Genomic DNA, 9,148 nt, shown 5'->3' with positions numbered 1-9,148 from the left:
TCTCCTATGGTGGCCTTTCCTTCTCCCACACTCCACGCCCTGATGGCAGGGGTGGAGGCGTGGGGCTCCTGCTCTCCTCTCTCTGCCGCTACCGAACAGTTTCTACTCCCCCCTCTCTTGCTTTTCCCTCCTTTGAGGTTCACACAGTCCAGATCTTCTCTCCTCTCCCGGTCCATGTGGCGGTCATCTATCGCCCACCTTCCTCTACTCATCCCCCTTCTGCCTTTCTCTCTCACTTTGAATCCTGGCTCTCTTTCTTTCTCTCCTCAGACTCCCCTGTTCTTCTCCTTGGGGACTTCAACTGCCACATTGATGACCCCTCTCTCCCTTGGGCTTCCCGCTTTCTTTCTCTAACCTCTTCTTTTGGCCTTCAACAGTGGACTGAAGCCAGCACCCACAAGGATGGACACTACCTAGACCTGAATTTCACTAAAAACTTCTCTCCCTCCGACTTCTCCATCTCACCTTTTCCTCTCTCTGACCATCACCTCATCTCATTTTCTCTCTCTCGCTTCTCTCCATCTCCATCTCGCCCTCGTTTTTGTAGAAACTTGTGCTCTATTAACCTACCAGCTCTTGATTCCACTTTACGCTCCTCCCTCTCCTCTCTCAGTTCTGCTTCAGACCCTGACAACCTGGTCAGGTACTACAACTCTGCCTTATCTTCCTCTCTTGATCTGCATGCCCCGCTTTCTCTCTGCCGTCCTCGCCCTTCTAACCCCAGACCCTGGCTAAACTCCCACACACGCATGCTGCGTTCCTCCACTCGTTCCTCTGAACACCTCTGGAGGAAATCTCATACTCTCGCAGACTTCCTTCACTACAAATTTATGCTATCCTGTTTCAACTCTGCCCTCTCTCAGGCTAAACAAACCTACTTTTCATCACTAATCATCACACACAATTCTAACCCACGCCGTCTCTTTTCTGTCTTTGACTCTCTACTCAGACCACCCTCAGCTGCCTCCTCTTCTTCCCCCATCTCACCTCAGGACTTTGCTGACTTTTTTAAGGAAAAGGTGGAGTCCATACGGCAGAACATCCCATCTGTTGCATCCTCCCATCCCACAATGCTTCCCAACTCTCCTCCTGCCTTTCTTGATTCTTTTTACGCTATCTCGGAGGAGGATGTGTCACTGCTGATCTCCTCTTCTCCCTCTACCACTTGCCCTCTTGATCCCATTCCCTCCCATCTCCTAAAACCTCTTGCTCCTTCTATAATCCCTATGCTCACACAGATCTTTAACTCTTCCCTCTACTCTGGTACCTTTCCATCATCCTTCAAGCATGCAACAGTCATATCATTACACAAAAACAGCAAGCTTGACCCTACCTCTCCTTCTAACTATCGACTTGTCTCCCTCCTGCCTTCTGCCTCCAAACTCCTTGAACGTCTTGTATTCTCTCGATTGCTACACTTTCTCAACACCTATTCTCTCCTAGACCCTCTACAATCTGGCTTCTGCACTGCTCACTCTACTGAAACGGCCCTCACTAAAATAACTGACGACCTCCACACTGCCAAAGACAGAGGTCATTACACTCTGCTCATATTACTCGACCTCTCTGCAGCATTCGACACCGTGGACCACCCTCTTCTCCTTCACATTCTCCATACTCTTGGTATTCGGAACAAAGCTTTATCCTGGATCTCCTCTTACCTCTCCCATCGTACCTTCAGTGTCTCTTTTGCTAACACCTCCTCCTCCTCTATTGATCTCTCTGTGGGGGTAAACCAGGGCTCTGTCCTGGGACCCCTTCTCTTTTCTCTCTACACACTCTCTCTAGGTGACCTAATCACATCTTTTGGGTTTAAATATCACCTCTATGCTGACGACACACAAATTTACCTTTCAACCCCTGACCTTACACCTGCTATACAGACCAAAGTTTCTGAATGCCTCTCTGGAATATCATCCTGGATGGCCATCCACCGACTGAAATTTAACATGGCAAAAACAGAGCTCCTTATACTTCCTCCCAAACCTGGCCCTACTACCTCCTTCCACATTGCTATTGGAAATACGATCATTCACCCAGTAGCCCACGCACGCTGCCTAGGGGTTATACTTGATTCCTCACTCTCATTCTCCTCTCATATTCAAAACGTTTCTAAAACTTGTTGCTTTTTCCTCCGCAATATCACAAAGATACACCCTTTCCTCTGTTACTCAACTGCTAAAACTCTGACTCAGGCCCTCATTCTCTCACGTCTCGATTACTGCAACATCCTGCTGTCCGGCCTTCCTACCTCTCACCTGTCTCCCCTACAATCTATCCTAAACGCTGATGCCAGAATCACTCTACTCTTTCCTAAATCTGTCTCCGCATCTCCCCTCCTGAAATCCCTCTCCTGGCTTCCGATTAAATCACGTATCTCACACTCAATTCTCCTGCTCACTTTTAAAGCTTTACATTCTTCTGCCCCTCCTTACATCTCAGCCCTAATTTCTCACTATGCACCATCCTAAAGGCAGGTGATAAAAAAGATGGACTTTGAAAAATTTCTTTGTTTACATTTTTGCATGCGCAACACACATACAACAGGCCGGCGGTTGTCCCTGGCTGACCACGTGGGGGTCCCCGAGGGAGGCCGGGGGTCCCAAGCGTGTCCCCGGCTTACTCCACGGAGGTCCGGGGGTCCCAAGCTCACCAAGCTGGGTTCCCAGCGGGAGTCCGGGGGACCCCGCGGCCGTCCCGAGGTTCCCGCGGAAGTCTCGGGGTACCCGCGGGCTTGCGGTACCAATGTTGTGCCTCCAGAAAATAAACAATATTTCTAACTAAATACACCCCCCTCCCCCCGCCCCCTAACTCATACAATACAGTAATGGGCAAAATTACTATTATCCACATATGGATAATAATGCATTTGCCCATTTAAAATACATATAAATTACAATAAATACAGTAAATAAAGTAAATACATATTACACTTACCTTTTCCAGGCACCCACGATGAAGGCCATCTTCATCCTCATCTTGATCCTGCCCATGTCCCTACGGTGCTGCAAAACATACACAGCAATCAAAATAGCCAATGTAATGTCCCCTAACCCCTTAATCACCTTAGCGGTCATTAACCGCTACAGTCATTAAGGGGTTAACCCACCCTCACCCACCACTTAGGAGGCCAAATCATCCTCACCCACTAACGCAGGTGGGAGGCCTACCCACATACCCTTGGGGCCAATACCCCCTTCCCCCACCCCCAGTACCCACAAGAAAAACAATACACAGCCCCACAATAAACATCATTATATTTATTCAATACATAACCCACCCCCTGTGCCCCCCCATAAATACATGATTTATTATTTTACATACCGGGTTAATACCCCAGGCCCATGGGAGTCCCCGGTTGCCCTGACGGCTGTCCGTAGACCTCACAGTGGCCCAGAAACAGGTTTCAAACAGGGTCTGGAGGCCTACGGGTGGTCCCCGCCAGGCGCCTTGGTCCACCAGCTGGTCTTCGTGGGTCACCGTGGGACACAATGGGGTCTCCACGGGTAGGCCCGCAGCTGTCTGGGGGGCCCTGGGACAGACCCACAGGTGTCTGAGGAGCCTCGGGTGGTTCCCACAGGGGTCTGGGGGCCCATGGGTGGTCCCTACGTGTCCACAGTGTCCCCAACAGACGTTGGGCCACCGGTTCTTCCCCGCAGGTATCCCCTGTGGACACCTCCAGCCTGGTACCTGTGGAAAGCCCGAGAAGACCTCAGGTGGTCTCCAGAGGTCCCCCGCAGACCAAAAGGAACCAACCCTGTATGTAAAAAAAATAAACCTGACCTATACATTAAATACATCAATTCCCCCCTCCCCCAACACATACAGTACAATAATGTGCAAAATAACTATTATCCAGATATGGATAATACATTATTTGCCCATTATTAAACACATTAAGTAGCATAATAAAATAAATAAAGTTCTACTAACCTCATCAATATGAATCCCCTTCGCCAGCAAATTGCCTGTGTCCTCAGTTGCCAACAAAATACATAGCCAATACATTGCAAATAAATTTTGCTATAAATAAACCCCTTAATCCCCTTATCGGTTACTAATCACAAAGGTAATTAAGGGGTTAAGCCACCCTGGCCCGATACCCACCCTTCACCCATTCATTTGTCCAGTGGCTTCATCATACAAATATATATAGTAAACAAGGACAGATGGCACTCACATAAAGATGTAAGATAGGTGCTTATCCCATAGGTATTGGATAGGTAACAGAGTTCCTTACCAGGCAGACCAGGAGATCAAGGACCACGCAGCAAGAAAAGAGACAGCACTCATGGTCCAAAACGATGTATATAAAGGCACAATCAACCGATGTATCAATTACACAATTAACTATTTTAATCGTTAAACAAAACCATTCACCAAAAAAGTTACCATCTGACAAAATATAAGTACCAAAAATAATCCACTATAAAAAATCAAGCCTCATCCTGACCTAAAGTACAGCATACAACACCAAAAATTATATCTATCTAAATAAAAATTACATTACACACACATGAAAGCATAGCAGAATAGCTAAATACATTTAAAATAATGCAAAACAAGCTTTTCCAACAAAATAATTTCTTACCCTGTATGTATATATCGATCTGGTGCCATGTGACAGACTTTGAATGACGTCACATCCGTTCTCCCCGAAGCCTCTGTTACATGGTCTATTAGAGCCAATCAGAGTAGGGGTGTAGTTCCCACGCTCTGATTGGCTACCGTACAATGTGAGGGCGGCCATCTTTCTTTTGATGATGTCATCTTAAAGGCAATTGAAGCACAGCCATTCTTATTGGCTGGCGTCATTTCCATTAAATGACGTCATCAGTTTTTATTAATTTTCGGCCAAATCACATGGTTTTCACGGCCCAATAAGGGCCAAGGGAACCATTTGACCAAAATGTGATGTCATAGACCTATAAAAGTCTATGTCGTCTCATTTTGAAGGCAGACGACGAGGAGGAAGGACCTCCTACAGAAGATAAAAGGCCAGGGCGTGGCTGAAGAAGAGAAGAAGACCGGAAGAGAGCAGAAGAAGAATACAGATGAAGACCCCACAGACGAAATGGATTACAAATAGAAGACACAGACCCCTGGATTGTTATGGTTTATAATTTTATGATTTTTTATTAAATGGTTTTTTATTTTATGGGTTCCTGTGCATGGATTGGTTCGAGAGTAAGCCGATCGACGGGAGTCGGGGAGTGGGTCAACTAATGGTAAGTAAACCGCAAAAAATGTATTGTTGTAACTTTTACAGGTTTTTTTAATTTTTTAATGTGATTGTATTTTTTTGGGCAATATCATTTCTTGCCACTGTATGTATGTATGTATGTTTCGATCGATATATACATACAGAGTAAGAAATGATTATTTTTGGAAATGCTTGTTTTACACTAATTAAAATGTATTTTGCTGTGCTTAAATGTGTGTGTAATGTAATGTTTAATAGGATAGATGTAAACTTTGGTGTTGTTTGCAGTACTTTAGGTCAGGGTGAGGCTTGGTTTTTTTATAGTGTATTATTTTTGGAACTTATATTTTGTCTGATGGTAACTTTTTTTTGAATGGTTTTGGTGAACGATTAAAATAGTTAATTGTGTAATTGATTTGTATGGTATTTTAATTGTTTTGGGATTTGATTAATTTATGGTCATTTATTTCTGTTGACTTGCTTAGTTTAAATAGTATGCTTGTTTGGATTTAATTGTATTTTGTTTGGAATATTTTATTGTTAACATTGATTGGCAGAGTGTACATGGTGCACAGATTTTATGCATCATGTATACAATGTAAATTCAATGTTTTCATTGTCATTTGATGATATTGATTGGAAGATAAGAATTATTTTATTATGAAAAAGGATTTTGTTTTACCGTGGCTATATAATATCGTACTTTTCATATACAAGGTGATGTATTGATTTGGAGAGCTGGTATTTTTATTGGTGCATGTTTTTGTTAACCCTTAAACATTTCTTTGTATATTGGTTAATCATGTGTATATAATATATATGTGTAATACGAGCTTGAGACAAAAGGTGGCACTGAGTGCTCATTTGCATGTCATTTCCCAGAATCCCTTGCTGCAGTGGAAGCGCTGTATGCTGGGCGATAATGGGGAAATAAAGGGTTGCAGACCTGTCTAAGACATGCAAATGAACACACAGTAATATTTACAGTTGCTTTATGCTTTACTGTGGAGGGTTTTTGTCACTTTTTTTACCCACCATAACCTTAATAATTGTGGTGAATACCTAGTCTAGTCTCAAACCCACTTAGCCATTACGACCAACCTCACACTGATGATACCCATCAAGGTTGAAACATGTCTGTGAGTGGGTTTAATGGCTTTGCATCTCATCCCAGCCTCTGCCTAAAAGCTGTGTTTAAAACAGCATGCATTGGCTTGAGGATTTGCTTGTGTAATACGAGCTTGAGACAAAAGGTGGCACTGAGTGCTCATTTGCATGTCATTTTCCAGAATCCCTTGCTGCAGTGGAAGCGCTGTATGCTGGGCGATAATGGGGAAAGACAGAGTTGCAGACCTGTCTAAGACATGCAAATGAACATACAGTAATATTTACAGTTGCTTTATGTTTTACTGTGGAGGGTTTTTGTCACTTTTTTACCCACCATAACCTTAATAATTGTATGTATGTATTAACCCCTTAATTACCTTTGCGGTTATTATCCGTTAAGGTGATTAAGGGCTTAATTGATATCAAAATGTAATTGCAATGTATTGGCTAAGTATTTTGTTGGCAACGGAGGACACAGAATTTGCTGTAGAGGGGGCTTCATATTGATGGGGTTAGTAGAACTTTATTTATTTTATTATGCTAGTTAATGTGTTTAATAATGGGCAAATAATCTATTATCTCTATCTGGATAATAGTTATTTGCACATTTTTGTACTGTACGTGTTGGGCGGGGGGGGGGGGGATTGATGTATTTAATGTATAAGTCAGGTTTATTTTTTTTAACATACAGAGTTGGTTCCTTGTGGTCTGCGGGGGACCTCTGGAGACCACCTGATTTGCATGTCATTTTCCAGAATCCCTTGCTGCAGTGGAAGCGCTGTATGGGGGATACCTGCGGGGAAGAACCAGTGTCCCCACGTCTGTTGCGGGCACCGCGGACCCATAGGGACCACCCGTGGGCCCCCAGACCCCTGTGGGAGCCACCTGAGGCCCCTCAGACACTTGTGGGTATGACCCAGGGCCCCCAAGACAGCCACGGGCCTACCCGTGAAGACCCCATTGTGGCCTACGGTTACCTGAGGGGACCACCCGTAGGCCTTCAGACCCTGTTTGAAACATGGTGCTGGGCTACTGTGAGGTCTACAGACACCCGTCAGGGCCACTGGGGACTCCCGTGGGCCTGGGGTATTAAACCTGAATGTAAAATAATAAATCATGTATTTATGGGGGGGGCGCACAGGGGGTGGGTTATGTATTGAATAAATATAATGATGTTTATTGTGGGGCTGTGTATTGTTTTTCTTGTGGGTACTGGGGGTGGGGGAAGGGGGTATTAGCCCCAAGGGTATGTGGGTAGGCCTCCCGCCTGGGTTAGTGGGTGAGGGTGGTTAGGCCTCACAGGATGGGTAGTGGGGGAGGGTATTTAGGCCTCCCGAGTGGTGGGTGAGGGTGGGTTAACCCCTTAATGTATGTAGCGGTTAATGACCGCTAAGGTGATTACGGGGTTAGGGGACATTACATTGACTATTTTGATTGTTTTGTATGTTTTGCAGCACTGGAGTGACATGGACAGGATGAAGATGAGGATGAAGACAGCCTTCATCGTGTGTACCTGGAAAAGGTAAGTGTAATATGTATTTATTGTGATTTATATGTATTTTAACGGGCAAATGCATTATTATCCATATGCGGATAATAGTAATTTTGCCCATTACTGTATTGTATGTGTTAGGGGGCGGGGTGGATGTGTGTTGTATATTGCTATGTTAATTGGGGGCAATTGTCCCCAATAAACATGCTATTGTGCCTTAACCCCTTCATTGCCTTAGCGGATAGCCGCTAAGGTAATGAAGCTGCTTTAATGTATTTTTATTAATAGTGTGTGGGAGCAGGGGGTCCCCTGAGCTGAACCGCATTGATTTTTGCCTCAGGGACCCCCTGCTTCCCGAGTTACAGGCCTCGGTTTGGGGCATCGGTGCCAATGTCGCCGCCATCTTTATAGAGCCCACGTCGCGTCTTGGATGCTATAAAGATGGCGGAGACATTGGCCTCCGATGCCCCATACCGGGGCCTGTAACTCGGGAAGCAGAGGGTCTCTGAGGCAGAAATCAATGTGGTTCAGCTCAGGGGACCCCCTGCTCTCGTACACTATTATTAAAATGTACATTAATGCAGCTTCATGACCATAGTAGATAGCCGCTACGGTAAGGAATTATTGTTTATTGATATGTGTGTTTTGACTGTAGTGTAGATGTGTAGGGGGTCTCCTGAGCTGAACCGCATTGGTTTAAGACTTGGGGACCCCCTACTTCAGGGGATACAGGCCCCGTTATGTCCCTGTCACGTGACGCGGAAGCTTTAAAGTGCAGGGGTTACCAGCACCCCATAACGGGGCCTGTATCTCCTGAAGTAGGGGGTTGCCAGACCTGAAGACAATGCGGTTCAGCTCCGGAGACCCCCTGCTCATCTACACTATTGTGAAAATGAATATTGTTAATGCACGATCGGCTGTAACAGATGTGTATGGAGATGCAGGATCTCCATGCAAATGTTACAGGAGGTTTTTTTTCCCATCAGCTATCGTACGTGAAGTTTAAGCACGATAGCAGGGGGAAAATATACAACACGCACGATATGGCAAATTTGAGCACGCACGAAACAAAATGGTCTGATCTCCTTAGTGAATCGCGCCTCCAACTACACTTTTTAGCGGACGTGTTATTTTTTTTCAGCCCAGCGCAATAGCACAAAGCTTAGTGCATAGCCCCCTAAGAGTGAGGGCAGTCAGTCAAGTCTTTAGTCTATTGTAGAACGAGGAACTGGTGCACAATCCAATAAAGTGGGTCCCAGGATAAAGGAAGAATTCTTTATTTCTTAATTATCCATAGTACAAACGGGGTAGTATTACCTGGGACCCACTCACTTCTTGAACAAATA

Source organism: Ascaphus truei, chromosome 20, assembly GCF_040206685.1.
Source record: "Ascaphus truei isolate aAscTru1 chromosome 20, aAscTru1.hap1, whole genome shotgun sequence".
NCBI classification, from domain to species: domain Eukaryota; kingdom Metazoa; phylum Chordata; class Amphibia; order Anura; family Ascaphidae; genus Ascaphus; species Ascaphus truei.
Note: the sequence above shows the minus strand (reverse complement) of the source record.